The sequence below is a fragment of the Numida meleagris genome, chromosome 3 (genome assembly GCF_002078875.1).
Source record: "Numida meleagris isolate 19003 breed g44 Domestic line chromosome 3, NumMel1.0, whole genome shotgun sequence".
NCBI lineage: Eukaryota > Metazoa > Chordata > Aves > Galliformes > Numididae > Numida > Numida meleagris.
Window position 1 is genome coordinate 28379784 of NC_034411.1, and position 13109 is coordinate 28392892.

Below are 13109 nucleotides of genomic sequence, written 5' to 3' on the forward strand. Positions count from 1 at the left end.
CAGTGGCTCTGTCATTATAAGCTAAATAAAGCCCCCTCCTTCAGTTTCACAATAAATTCTACCCATCAAGGTCTCACAGGCCTAGCTGAAGTCACCAGCAAGCAACTCCAGTCCTGGAGTTTATTTACAGTGTTAAAAAACCAAACAAACAACAAAAAAAACCACACCACACATGCAAGACCTTCTGGCTAATAGACAGGAGGAAAATAAAAGGAAGAGTGTCTTGTCTTTTTGAGCTCTATTTGTGACCAAGATTGAAAGTTTCCGTGGTCTGCTGCTAATTCCATTAACTGGTACTTCATAATGACACGCTCAGTCATCTGTTACTTAAGACAGATGATTGTTCTCAACACCTCTTAATAAAATTAAGACAGTCCTTTCTGGAGGTCTCACTTAATTACTAATCTCGTGATATCTTTGTAATCTTTTGATTCACCTCCTCCTGCTTGTTTCTCTGATCTGGCTGTTCCTCTGAGTGCTGACTGGTAGGTGGCAAAATGATACTGTTGTCACTACCAATTACCCCTGGCAGGGAATCCAGCCAAAGGCTGTTGCGGACCTAATGAGGTGTACCCAATCAGGAGAAAAATGCAGCTTCACTTCCATGCCCTGGGTGGTAACTTAGTTTGTAAGAGTGATCAATTCTCGGTTAGGTTAAGAAGTGGAAATAAACAAACCTGCATAATTACGCTGTGTGATCTCCTGCACAGCCAAGGTGGGGAGGGAAGCTAGCAGCCAAGAGAAGCACAGGGAGATCCACAGGCTGAGAGTCCTTTAATATGCTCTGCCTCTGAAATAGCAGCATCTGTCTTTCCTATTTAATGCATGCATTTGCACCAAACAACAAGAGGCATTAGACTTGATTCTGCACTTAGAAAAGCAATGAAGAATTCCAACTGCTTTCAGGAAGAGCAGAAGAAAATGCTTTGACAGGACACAATGCTTCTAAATGCTTTTTAGATGAAGACAGAGAAGGAGCAATGTTTAGGAAAGTATAAGATATAGAGTAACAGAGCACTTTGACTGGGATTCATCTTACCTACTTTTAGCCATCTAAAACTTAAGTGTCTAATGTATATCAGTCATTTAGGCTACCTCTGTAGTCATTGTGCAGAGTGATAGATGCACTTCAAGCAGCCGATCAATCCTTCCCACTCTACCAACAGCATATCAGAGTGTTACTCATAGAATTAAAGATGATGCAGTCTCCCATAAACAGGACACATAATCTCAATGGGAGGTCACCTGCAACAAGAATGGTGAAATGCTTTCTGGCAGAATCCAAAATCTGTCTCACCAACAATGACTGTACTCTTTCCAACACATTTTGCTGGTTATATATTAGTCCATAATATTCAGAGAATATATTAACACTGTCAAATTACCTTTGACAGTGGACTACTTTATACAAAGAATGTTTAAACCTGAAAGTAATGCAGAAACATATGGAAAGAAGCAGGCAGTTATGGGTAGAAGGTAAGAAACAGCTTGCTTTTTCTGCTCTCCAAGTCAGCTTTGATTTTTTCTGGCAAGCTACCTATTGGCACTTGAAACTTCGACTGTGCAGGTTTGCTCTCAAGCTGAAATTCACTCTGCGTAGGGGGAAAACAACAGGAATGCATGACACAATCCACATAAAGAGACATAAATTGTTGGCTTCCCATTATATCCTGCAGGAAGAAAAGTCAGGAAGAGTTTGACAGAGATGTGTTTGTCTTACTCAAAGTAAATGTGCCTTGCAATAAATCACATTTACTGTAAGTCAGCATTTACTGACTAGTACAGTCGCTCAAATAAGTGTTGCATACAGGATATTGAGATAGGATTATTAATAAATAAAGATTAATTAGTGGGTTCAGGAGGTGAAGGAATGCATCAACTTCAAAGTTCCAAAAAGCATTAAAAATAAAAGGAAAAGGAAGAAAGAGAGAAAAAGCAAGACAAGACAAAGCTCTCTCTGTGGATAGCTGGGAGTCATCACCTGGAGAGCATTCCCCTCTGTGGTCTCTCTAGCATAGCAGATTGTGACAGTGATGGTGACAAACCACTGCCATTCTTGTCTCCCAGCACTCTATACTTTCCATCAAGACTTGCTCAAGATCCTGTGGGTTGTTCCCATTCATGATGCATTTTGTGCCAACAGGATCATGTTTAGATGGGCATAAGCATTGCATGGGGACTGGTGCTCATGTTTTGTGACTGTGTTCCATTAGAACAGGTATCTAGACGACCTCTGCTGTGCTCTAAGTTTTGAGTTCCCCTAATATAAACTAAAAGACATAAGATGAGGCATAGCAAAGGGGTAAGAAGGGTGATTCCCAATGTCCATGGCAAATGCATCCCATGAGAACCATCCATATGATCGTTATACAGGCTTGCAGGTGCAAGGCAGTGAAGAAAACCATGAGAAACTAACAGCAGGAAACAACGAGGAAAAAATATTGCCCTGACAGCTCTAGAAAGCCCTGCCACAAGAGGCTGGGTGAACAGCTGCAGTGAGCTGTGAGCAAAGTCAGGCAGCAAAGGAGCAAACAGAAGAGCTTCACAGTGATTACAGCAACTAAGGCACTGTGCAAGAATAAAATGTGTTTTGGCTAGATATTTCTCTATTCCAGAATATAGAAAAAAAAAAAAGAAAACCCCCACCAAATACAGTTTACAACTCTGAAAATGCCGCTATTTGGCTTCCAAAGTTTCCAAACAACAAATGTTTGTATTTTCAATTAAATTAAATTGACAAAAGTGTCACATTTTCTTTCCCCCAGAATTAATTTCAAGTGTATTTTACAACTCTTTCTATTTGTTTAAAACAAAATGAAAACTGGAAAAAAATATTTGTCATTTTCATTTCCACACTTAAATCACTGAGCTGAAATCAGCTCTAATGGAACAGCATTTCTGAAGAGAATCTTGTTACAATGTGACAACATTGAACCATTTCTTTGAAGTTTATTCTGTGTAAACTTTTTTCTTTCCCATTTACCTGTTTTTCCCTTCTTAACTTCACCTCAACCACCTGCATAAGACCTTCAAATACGAACTTCTCTCTTTCCATATATACATCCTGCTTTTTTGCTATGTTATTCCTTTTCTTCTGTTAATGTTCTCTCACCATCCATCTTGTCAAATTGCCTCTACTTTGAAGCTCTCTTATCTTCTCTTTTTCAATATGTCCAAGGCAAACAAACTAGAATACAAAATACAGAAAAGCCTACCTAAACGTGTCACTGAGACAGAGTTTCTCTAATTCCCATGGGAAATTTGAGCAGGTTGTCTTCTCACCTTGAGGGATATTCTGCTTTACTCAGTCCTTTTCTTCATAGGGATAGGCTTTTTCACCCCGTACAGAGCTCAGGTCACCAGATCTACTATCTTCCCTCACAAGCTAAGTGGCAAAGGTGTGCTATTCTTCTCCTGAGCAATTCAGACTTTTTCCTCATAATACCACTAGAGAAAGAGTTGGCCATTTGTTAATAAGTCAGGAGTTCACAACTGAATTGGTGAGGCCGCACGTCAAGTACTGTGTCCAGTTTTGGGCCCCTCACTGCAAGAAAGACATTGAGGCCGTGCAGCATGTTCAGAGGAGGGCAACAAAACTGGTGGGGGGTCTGGAGCACAGGCCTTATGAGGAGCAGCTGAGGGAACTGGGGTTGTTCAGTCTGGAGAAGAGGAGGCTCAGGGGGGACCTCATCGCTCTCTATAACTACTTGAAGGGAGGTTGTAATGGGCAGGGGGTCAGCTTCTTCTCTCTTGTAACTACTGAAAGGACAAGGGGGAATGGCCTCAAGTTGCGCCAGGGGAGATTCAGGCTGGACTTTAGGAAATACTACTTTGCTGAAAGAGTGGTCAGGTGCTGGAATGGGCTGCTCAGGGAGGTGGTGGAGTCACCGTCCCTGGAGGTGTTCAAGAAACGTTTAGATGTTGTGTTGAGGGACATGGTTTAGTGGGGTTATTGGTGGTAGGTGGATGGTTGGACTGGATGATCTTGGAGGTCTTTTCCAGCCTAGCTAATTCTATGATTCTATGATTCTATGAATTAAATTATTTTAACCTCAATGAATAATTAAGCTCTCAGGCACTTCACAGAATGCAAAATTCCTCTTTGCTCAGAGGGGGAAAACAAATTCAGTGGCTTAAGCAAGTCCTCTGATGTCTGAGTTTTGCATTTTGTACTCTTTGCCACTTAAACCCTGTTCACAGAGAGCTGAAAACAATCCCTCAGCTGAGACCCAAGATCATGCATTTCCAGAACAGCTTTTCTTCCATGTTACTTCACAAACATTCCAGCTCTTCAAACATATTTTCCCAAATTCTTTTTGCTGGACTTAGAGAGTAAGGAGAAGATACAATGGTGTTTCTACTCCTACCAAAAACACTCAACATCAGTAATGACTCAGCTAAACTGACTGTAATCCACTGTGAAGGTGTAATTAAATAAGACCTGCCTCTCAGCTCATAGAAAGAGTGCTTGTTTTTTAACAATACATTACAAACAAACAAACAACAACCAAAGAGCTCTGGAGATTTCCAATTACCAAACACTGCATCCCTCTGTACTGAAAGTTTTAAATGTTTGTTAGGATTATAAACTATGCACACAGTAGCAACATTGCTGATGCTGACCTTGCAAAGCACAGCTCTGGGCTTTATGAATCAATCATCACAGCCTGGAGCAAGAGGGAAAATAAGCCTGCTGAGAAACCATTGAGAGAGAAAGTGAATGAGAAGTGTTTGCTGTATATGGGGACAGTGATTCCAAATTAAGCAGAATTTGTTGGTTCACCAATCCTACAAGGCAAAACACTGAAGATCAGAAAAGCTCAGACATGGAAATAGTCACTTTATCTAGAAGATATTAGGAATTAGGACATAATAATGCATCAGATGACCTCAAGAACTGAAGGAAGAAGGAATATTTCTAATCCAATTTATTCAGTCCAGTGAGAAGGGTTCACATGAGCTGGCCCTCACTCAAGAGCCCCTTGCTCAGCCACCATAACATTGCTGTAAATGCAAGTAATCCTTCTGCAACTCTGGAATTGCCCGCTTTATCATTCCAAATCATAGTGTAGGAAATGCTTCATCATTTTTATGCTTGCACGTTTTCCTGTTCTACCCGGTGTTCAGACAGGCTTGCAAGAACAGCCTTAAATGAATTAGCAGGAAGATTGTTCTGCATGCTGGAAGATCAGAAAGAAAATGCAGTAGAGAAGGATACATATTAATGCTGCATTTGCTATAAACAGAAAACTGTCTTTTTCTTTTCATAGCCTCAGTAACTCTTATGGAGTAAGATAAAATAAATTTATGAAAAATAAGAAAGCAAGCAAAACATTGTTATGAAAAGGAACGGCATGTACATTTCCTCTGTAAAATGTTATATCTGAAATGAACATAAAATGTCCTTACCTCTTATAGATAGGAAGCTCCTACAAATACAAAGATGCAAATCACTAGAAAGTGTTAGCAGCTGTGTGGTCAAATATATAACATCACAACACCTGGGATTTATTTACATCACAGTTGTGGAACCAGCACCACTGATAGAACACTCACTTGCTCCCACGTGCTTAGAGGCAACCAAAACTGGAAGAGACACACAGGAACAAGTTGTTTAAAACTGAAGAATGCATTCACAATAAATAATAATAACGTAAACTTTGCAGGTTGAAGTGTTTTAACTGAGAAATTTCAGAACGGTCTTGAAAGATTAATGTGTGCTTAATTTTCCCTTGTGACATAGTTAAATTCTGTTTTACCTTATTTTTCAGGTAGAGAAAACAGGTAGAACTGATTTGCTGAATATTGCCAGGAATGAATCCATCTCAGTTTATAATTTATTTCCAGAGCAATGTTTAGGTTCTTTAGTCTTGTCAGCTGCTGAACAGTCAATGTTTCTGATGAAGGGTTTAAAACATGAACGAAAGAAGACAATAGTAGAAAACAGCATAAAACATACTTATTTCTTTATGAAATAATTTAAACACGAATTCAATCAAATTTAATTAAAAACCTAATTATATCAGTGATCTAGTGTTCCTTTCTGCAGAAAAGTGATAAACAAAATATCCTTGGTTTCTGCCTAAAGGGAATTTTCAGATTATCTAAACTGTCACATAAGCAAGGGTTCTATCAGGAAGCCAAACAAATAGATAATATTCATTGTACTTCATATGTATTATCTCGCATGGTAAAGGAAAAGCTCTAAATTTTTATGTAGTCTTTGTTCCAGAAGTTATAAATGTTACTGTGTAATCACAATATCTGACACGTTGAGAACACATGATCAGTGTATTTAATATATTCACACTCTCACCCAGGTAGTTAAGATCTTCCTCCTTCATTTTAACTAATCCTTGGTACAGCTCCTGGCCAAGGGACTCAAGTAATCTTTCTCTTAGAAGTTCCCTTCAGGGCACACCTCAGCAACTCTTAAAACCAAGACAGCAAGTATTGTGGGTAAAGCACCATTTCAAGTGAATTGACATCAATTTGGTGAGGTTTGTGCGCCATGCAACACTTCAATTGGTTTCACTCAAATATTAATATCTATTTTATTTTAACATCCATTTTACTGAAGTTTACATTCTGGGAAAGCACTGAAGTGTCAATCAACAGTTTGCACAACCTCTCTAGTAGACATGCAACATCCAAATGCGTAAGAAAGAAATGTGTAAATTGCAGCATCCAGTCACATTCTCTGACAGGTATTCTTCTCATTGCTTTGTTACTAATGAACATAAGAGTCCTGAAGGAGCAAGTGCTGGCAAGGTCACTCTATGTTATTTTTGAAGAGTTGTGGCAGCTGAAAAAAGGTCTCTAATAGCTAAAAAAAGGAAGAAAAAAAAATGCAAATATTACAGCTATCTTCCAAAAAGACAGGAAGGACAAAACATCAATGTTTACCTATTCTGGTTTGCTTAAAAAAAAAAAAAAAGCACAAAAGAGAACAAGAACTACAGAAAACAAACATCCAAACACACACCTCACCTCATGGGGCACTGAATGGTTTCAGATGGAATCATGAAAAGATTTAACATCCACAGATTTGATGGGTTAGTTTACTTTGAGCATTCTTAATTTAAGCAATACTTTATTTTCTTGGCTCATCTATGCCATAGTCTACCAAACAAGGCTCATGTATTCACTAGCACAAATGGAAGTGTAAAGGATAATTGCTGAGTAAGAGGGACTCATTTAACAGAAGACCTATCTGAATCCGGTATCGAGTGATGTTTGGAAACCTGTATATCCCTCATTTGCCACAAGGTGGAAACAATCTCAGGAACTCATCCCAGTAACTTAGCTGCAACAGCTCAAATGTAGCAGTTAAATGCCATATGTTGTACATATGAATGCAGATGCAGCTGATGACTTGGAACAGCTCTGAACAGGGCACGTGATATGGTTTTAAACACATTCATGAATGCCTTTTTATATCCAATAGAACGGTGTGGCTTTACAGTGCTGTTCCAATCTACTACTTAAGCAACAAAGCAGTTTTCTAAAATGTATTGTAAGGCTTGTATTTCTTAATAAAGTAGGTAACTATAAAGAGTCAGTGCACTAATGAAAAGAACTAAAACTCAGATCCCAAAGTTTTAGGTAGCTAATGCCTATAGTTATTTATCTCTCAAAAGATTTTGAATGGGTGATTTAGGATATAAACTGTGCTTCTGTGTTCAGGTCAGAGGTTCACGCTACTACATCACTAATATAGAAATATTTTCCAACGATCAAAGACAACTATGTCTCTAAAGACAATCTGTTCATGGTAGAGAGAGGAGACAGCATAAAATAATGCCCCTTTTTTTCCTCTGCAGAATGACTGACTTGAAGAGAAGAATCTAGTGAATTCTCCTGTTCTTCCCAAATTAAGCACTAGCTAAACTCAGGGTGTGAATTGCAGTAATGAAATTCGCTGCTGCAAAAATATAAAATAGAAAAAAAGGACAAATAGAAGATTATTCCTTAGATGTGCTAATTCACCAATTTTACAATCTCTTAATGTTCATATTAGAATGAGAGAAATTATATTCTTTGACACAAATTGATCAAAAGCTATGAAATCTTGTCTGTTAAACCTGTCTGCTTGCACTCCAGCTCAACCTATTTGCACCTTTTTATCCACAGCTACCTGAGGATACTTCCTTCTCTTCCTTTTAAGTGGCATGGCAGTAAATGACTTTTAATCTGAGAATCACATCTTGTATGTATTTTAAAGCGGCTGACATTTCCAGAACAACACCCGTGGTGTTTATTACACATGGGAACATTCCTTCACAATGTTAGCAGCAAAGGAGCTAATTGGAGCCTTCACAAAAATACCTACAGCTTCAGAAACATCCATGTTTAGGTCTTGTCTGCTTCAGGGCCACCACTGCTGCACTCCACAGGGGCTAACACCAGGCCAAGTCTTGCAGCACTGAAGTACAAGTCCTCCAAGTTGCTCTTGGCATTCCAAGCCTTGCACAGATGAGCCTGCTCACAGCACAGTTAGGTCTTGTAAATAATTGACAAGAGAGACATACGTTGGCAAACTCTTTGTTGCCACTTTGCCATTCTCCTCCAGATATCTAAAATTTCTTACTCAGTGGGTTTCCACATGGAACTGCACAGTAAATGTACTCTGCGTTGTTTCAACTTATGGCCCTGTGATTAATCAGCGTCACTGTCTGGAGGCTGGGGAAAGCTGCTGGGCCCTTCTGTGTAGAGCCAAGTAACTGTTTAGTCTGCCCCCATGAAGTAAGCGGGGAAAATTATGACAAGTCACTAACAAGATTTTCTGTGCTTCGTTTTACGAGTGTCAGCGTCTCCCAAGCACTCACTCATATAAAACCAGCACTAAAATCTGACTGTTGCAGGATGTAAGCGAGCAGCATTACATTAAGCACTGGAGAGGGTCTTGTCATAGCACCATATGGGCCAGCAGCTTCCTAGGGCTAGGAGAGCTCAGAGCTGTGGGAGTGCCAGGCTGTAGGGTGTAGGTGTAGGGCACCAAGGCAGCCCCAACCTTGGGCACTCCAGGGGATCAGGACAGGCCAAGTACAGGCCTGTGTCTAGTGTGTCCACAGTGTGTGGACCTGGCTCGTTGGGCCCAATGGCTGAGCAGAGCTGTGGGGAGCCTGATGCAGCCTCTATGGGACAAGGGCTGACAGCCTGAGAGCAGAGCTAGGGCCCTGTGCAGTGCAGGAGGAACTGGGCAGGACCCAGGTGAACAACTCAGTGCTGCTGCAAAATGGTTGCAAGGCCATGATGCCTCATATTGGCTATGCCAGGCATGTCCAACGTGTGGCCCATGGACTGCATGTGGTCCAACACAGCATGCAATGTGGCTGCCCCCTGCCCTGCGCCATTATGGCGGCAGCTCTTCCCCATCAAATGGCCTGGCCCAGCCCAACTCTGGGCATGCACCCATCACTCAATAACAGCCAAACATCAGTGTGCTCTTAGCCCTATCTGGGCTGAAACTGGGGCATGGGGTGTAGTACAGTGCTAACTCAAGTTATGGCAAATAATTCTATGTATTTTGATACACTGGCTAAACACAGACCCGTGAAGAGTGAAAAACATGCAGCCATGCTTTCTGGTTTTGATAAAGGAATTTGAGAATAGGTTTCAAGATTGCCAAAATATCAGTTTTTTAAAATATACTTGCAATTCCATTTGCAGTTGACATAAATACATCACCTGCATATTTTCAAATGGAATGTATGGAAACGCAACCAAAACTTTAGTCATGACTCTTTGCCAGACTTTTATAAGCCCCCTCTTACCAGAGAGAAATATCCGTCACTTCACAGTCACACCTTATTCGTATCATTGCTTTTAGCAGTACGTACATTTGTGAACAACTGTTTTGAAAGATGAAGCACAGGAAGAATAACATTTCATCAAAAATCTCTGATGAACTCCTTGAGAACTCAGTCAGAATTGCAACCACTGCCACCAAACCAGCCTGACACGGAAGAATAAAAGCCCCCATGGTGGAGAGTTGAAGTTCTTCTGCAAAATACACTGTCTGAAGTGAACATAAAATGTCACCAGCCTCCAGCAAGCTCTTACAAGTTTAGAATGCAACACATAGAAAGAAAAGCCATAACGGTTCCCAACAGTAGCAACATAAGCCGTAGAGCCATAGCTAGTAATCACCTGAACCATCTGCTCCTCCAAGCAGCAACTCTTAGCACTTGCAAGTGATGGAAAGATCCTCTTATTTCAGGCATTCACTCAATACACATCAGAAAATGTCAACAAAAATCAAGCATTTTCCTCTACAATTCAGCATGCAAGAGATTCAACAGCAGGATTATCCACAGAAAATGGAAAGAAAGAAACTGTAGCAGCCATGATAGTCTCTTCAACACAAGCCCAGTCCTGTTTTACACAAATGCTGACAAAACGGATAAGCACATTTTCTCCTTACAGTCAGAATTTATAACCTGAAGTGGCTGTTATAATGGAAAAGTAAATGATCCTTTAATACTCAAATCAATCTTGTGAGAAATAACCTGAATAATGAGTTACAATTGTGAGAGATGAAATTAAGACAAGAACAGTTAAATAAGGATCTAAGAGAATAGATAACATTTAGTATGGTGTTGGAAGCCTAAATTAGACTTTAAAATGTATGCAGAGACAGAGGAATAAGGGAGGAAAAAAGGAACTGGAGCAGAGTCCTCAGATAAAGGTAAGTCTTTTGATGAGAAATAATCAGAAGCAGATTTACATTATTTGAGGAAAAATCCCCATTTCAAATAGAGCTTTTGATCTACTTTTTAGAGTTTGGAACCATAGAAGGATTTCCATTTACAGTACAAAATATTCCAAAATGTTAGCAACTTAAAATTATTTGTTGCAGATGTCGTTTGAAATTGTATCTAAAAGCATGCTGAACTGCAAGATATGAAACCAACTAATAACATCTTTCACGTTGCACACTAATGGAAGCACTCCACCCTCACAAAAGCATAATGGTAAGAAAGTATTATCCTCATTTTAAAGGAAGAGAATGAAACAGATGACTTTTGTAAAATCAGCTAGAACACTAACAACTAACTGGAAGTATTTATTGTGGAGGAGTGAGGATACAGTATTGTGCAACAGAATCTTGACTACAAAATCAGATTTGAAACACAATTCCAGGAATAAGACATTTTAGTATTGACCACGGTATGATTTGGTACTATGGTTTTTGCTTTCCAGTTAGGTTTAGTAAAACTGAGGCCAAACCACTATCAAAAGTTGGAGCTTCTGAGGATGGGATTTATCTCATCTACCTGAATATGCACGGTGCGATCATTTTACCCTAGCTTTTTATCCAATGGTGAGAAACAGGTACTCCCAGAATGTGATTAAACTTGCTCTAAAGCAGATGTCTAATATAGGTCAACCTAGGAAACGCAGGAATTATACAATAGATGATATAATATATCTTTACTACAGTTTGCCTATTTGTTTATTCATCCACAGTTTATCTACTTATTTATCTAGTTACCTAATATTACCTATTTATATACTTTCCTATGTAAAGGATTTTTAAGGAATCTCTTAGTTTATCGGTCCCTTTGCTGTTTGAGTAATTTTGCTAACCTTCTTGATTCTGTTATTCAGACCACAGATAAACAAATGGTGAGGAGATCTGAAACTCAATCTGACAAAACCATTACTGAGAAGTTAAAAAGTGAGACTGAACTGAGGGGAAATTTCAACTTTCAGATTGCCTCTGTCATGAGGCTATTTACATCTGCTTTAAATTTTCCAAACAACTCTTTGGAAACATAAGAGTTGAAGAATTTTTTTTTTCGCAATGCAATGTGAAACATCAGAGAAAAATCATGGCAGAGACCCATGTTGTTTACTGTCGTCCAATTTGAAGCTACACAGGTTCCCCTCAGGGAACATGGATTTAGAAAACCCATAATACTGCCTGCAGGATTTAAAAGTGTTGGGTCTTGCTTTGCCAACAGCTGGCATTAGACCAGGTCCTTCCAGCACAGCCTTGATTATCACACAGAACCTAAAAGATGTTGGAATAATCAAGCTTTCATATAATCAGGGGCATACTTAAAGTATTAAATGCATACCAAGAGACATGATTGTGTAACAGCTAACAGGCAGTTACAGATCACCGGCTCTGGAAAATGAAAAAGAGAAACAAATCTCTTATTTTATGTTGTTATTATTTCAGTGACATTTTGTAATCCAACAAAAGCCCTATTAAAAAATAATTAAAGAAGTTTTTATCTTTATTGTCTTGCTCTCTTTAATTATTTTCATGGTGTCTGGAGAGATTCTCCTGGTTGACAATGATTATTAAAAATAAAAGGCACTGTAAATAATAAACAATCCTTAATAGCCATCTTTCCATAATCAGAAGGTGAAGTTCTCAGCACATTGTGAGGAAAAACTGGAATGCTGCAAACAGAAAACTGAAGCATGAGAAAACTTAGTGACTTTTCCCCAGTAAGCTAGTAGCTGTAACAGCACTGTAACCCAGATCATCCTTTCTACAGTCCTATTTCTTAATGATCAGGATAAAGTTCTGAAGTGATTCCTGAAGTGAATTCATTCCCATTATCAATGATAGTACTAATTCACGTAAGTCTAAAGACTTAAAACTAACTAAATACAAAGAAGTAACCTAATTCCTGCTTACTGTCAAATCAGTAACAAAACACTCGATGAAAAGATGTGAGTCATGGGATACCAGTGAGATTCGAGATATGGCTTAGTTCTCACATAAAAAAATAAGTCTTGGTAAACACAATGTGCTCATAACCAAAATCCAATAAAGGTTGGCCAAAAATCAGCTAGGGTTCTCAGTAGCCGGAGACTGTGATGCTTGAGTTATACTTCCACCAATAGATGAAAGTGGCTCTCATCTGTGGAGGCAAAATAGCATTTCATGAGAGGTGAAATATTTTGGAAAGAATGAAAGAAATTTCTGTAATGTAGATGATATTAAACATATAGTTTGAGAGTGTGGAAGGGATAGAAATGTACTTGTTTTAGAAAATAAATGTTCTGCATTGAAAAAGAGAAATCACCAATGTGTACGATTCAAGGCCAATTTAAATGTTAAGAGTATTATGGGATTAAACGTCTGT

General features: G+C 39.1%; 1 long non-coding RNA gene across 4 annotated transcripts in view; it reads right to left on the bottom strand.

The window, feature by feature from the left end:
- LOC110395749 overlaps positions 1-13109 on the bottom strand; it is a 328266-nt gene that overhangs the window by 30680 nt on the left and 284477 nt on the right. For 2 of the 4 annotated variants that reach the window (XR_002436609.1, XR_002436608.1), the window contains 3 exons: positions 8333-12884; positions 5760-5897; positions 5410-5586 (listed from right to left, as the gene is read on the bottom strand). This is a non-coding gene — a long non-coding RNA (uncharacterized LOC110395749). Of the gene's footprint in view, positions 1-5409; positions 5587-5759; positions 6827-8332; positions 12885-13109 lie in introns of all 4 variants that reach the window. The other 2 variants (XR_002436612.1, XR_002436610.1) reach the window with 2 other exon arrangements.